This window comes from Pleurodeles waltl, chromosome 4_2, assembly GCF_031143425.1.
Source record: "Pleurodeles waltl isolate 20211129_DDA chromosome 4_2, aPleWal1.hap1.20221129, whole genome shotgun sequence".
NCBI lineage: Eukaryota > Metazoa > Chordata > Amphibia > Caudata > Salamandridae > Pleurodeles > Pleurodeles waltl.
The window spans coordinates 967,970,087-967,972,396 of record NC_090443.1 but is presented as its reverse complement, the minus strand read 5'-3'; the positions used below and the strand labels follow the sequence as shown (position 1 = coordinate 967,972,396).

At 39.5% G+C, this 2,310-nt stretch overlaps 1 pseudogene; it reads right to left on the bottom strand.

Annotated features, from left to right (window-relative positions):
* Positions 1-1,128: 1,128 nt before the first annotated feature.
* On the bottom strand, positions 1,129-1,183 carry LOC138294310 (U7 small nuclear RNA; annotated as a pseudogene).
* Between the last annotated feature and the right edge of the window lie 1,127 nt (positions 1,184-2,310).

Genomic DNA, 2,310 nt, shown 5'->3' with positions numbered 1-2,310 from the left:
CTACAACATAGAGCTTCATCTATATTGCATTTTTATCAAAGCACTGTTACAAAAGTTGTTTCTCCAGCAATAAATATTTATATAGCTAAGGCTCAAGGTGCAGCCCTGTACGGAGCGAAAGTATGGGGTTTCTCTAACTGTAACAAGATTAGTGTGGGGGAAAACAATTTTGCAAGAGTTTTAATTGCATGCCCACGCACCACACCCCTGCTTCCATTATTTTTAGATTTGGGGTTAAGCCGAGTAGCAGATCTAGCTATTTTAAGACCCCTCCTTTATTGGATCAGGTTATGGATAACCCCCGAACTAGATATATATAAGACCTCATTACTCGACCTATTAAAATGCCAAAATGCCAACACTCTTCCCTGGATTCGTCATGTGGCCCATTGGCTTCGGCTGTTGGGTCTGGGTGACTATTGGGAAAATCCCCATAAACTAGAGAGACAGCATAAAAACGCCTTAAAGCAAACTTATTGGTCTTATGTTAGGGATAACTACATAACCCATAAATCCCATGGTCGCTTAACCAATTCCTTTATTGATCTCAAATGGTCTCCAAAGTTTGAATCTCATTTGGACATTATACCGGATTCACAGGGCAAGAGCTTATATGCAAGGTTTTGTTTTGGCTCCTTGCCTTTGATGTCATTGACTCATAGGTGGGGGCCGATTAATCTTCCTGATATATGCCCTGCTTGTGGCGGCACTCTTGAAACCATTGAGCATTTTATGTTCTTTTGCCCAGCTTATGAGATTCCGCTATCAAAATGGATTCGTAATATATGCAGGTCTATGGGATTTAAGAACTGTTCCTTGGCTCTACGGGTTTTAAAAAGCCATAATTCAGCCGATGTAATTCTTTCAGTAAGCAAGTATTTAGCAGCAGCTTGGCGTACACGATGTCACTTCCAAAAAACAATTTAAGGCTTCATTTCTTTTATAGATAAGTCTTAGAGTTTTATGTGCAATCCAAGTTTATTATTGTTTTAATGTTTTTATATCAATTTATAGATGTGTATTTATCTATTTAAGTATTATTTATTCTCTCTGTTTTTATGGTCATTGATCAAATAAAGCTGATGATGATGGTAATGGTACTTTAATACTATTGTTAGTACATAAGTAGGTGGCTCTTCTTTCAGAAGAACCTTCTAGACAAATAGTAAAAAGCTGTGTTCTTGAATATAAGTGCTCAAATTCATAAGGGTAGAGTTAAGTAACACCCACTTCTATTAGGACTTGTTCGTTGTTTTTTTTTTTTTTTTACCATATTCACTTCTAGTAGAATGGCAAGAAGTCAGAGATCTGAGGGTACTAACGAAAGACAGTATTGATAATTTAACACATGGAAACAAAGGAAAAAGGTTGTTGGCCCTGCGAGAAAATATGCAAACATTTGTTCTGTGGCCACACCCCACCTAAGATCTGCCGCCTGCAAACCAAACGCTTCACTGGCGTAGAATGCCTTGCCATTTCTTTGTACGTCACTGGACTAAGAGGCGTGGTGTCCACGCTGGACAGGGTTGAAAAACGTAGAACAGAGCAGATATTAGCTAACAAACGGCCATCGCGGTTTGGGATCAATTGTAAGGCCTGACAAAATGACGGTCTATAGAGTCGTCACGCGCCCAGGTCTTTTTGGAATAGGTCTTTTTCCACCCTACTACCAGCTGCTCTTATCAGATTGTCCAGTGTCTATTCTGGACAAAACTATTCTGTTTCTTCCAGGAATGTTCAGGGCAGCTATAAGGTGGCCTTGACCCTACGACCCTGTCATTAAACTTTAACTCTGGTTTACCCTTCAATATTTCCACACCAATTACTATTTAAAAGAAAGGATGTCATTTCTCCGTATTCTGAAGTAAGGTTTATTGCCTCTGTAACATGCGCCAGGTCATGATGAGACCCACTGATTCATGCTGAAACGTTTAAAAAACACCAGCATTATCACAGCAGGGCTGCTTCACAGCATTTTACGAAACTCCATACAATTGAGTTGAATTGTGCCCTTTTGTAATTGATGTCAAAATGAATTGAAAAAACAACCTGTTTAGATAGAAGCAACTGTGTGTTTTTTAGGTCTAGCTCTATCCAAGATGTTGCAATGTAATTACAACTCTATGTGTAATATACTTTACTTGTAGGGGCTGGGCCAGCCCTCTTCGTTCATTGGTCTCTTGCATGGGACAGAGGTTCAACCCACTTCAGCCATTAGCTAAATTCCCTGTGAGTGATGGCAGTCCACTTTCTCATTCCGCTTTCTCACAAGGAGTGAATTTGCAAAAAAAAAACATGTCTCAGGCCTAA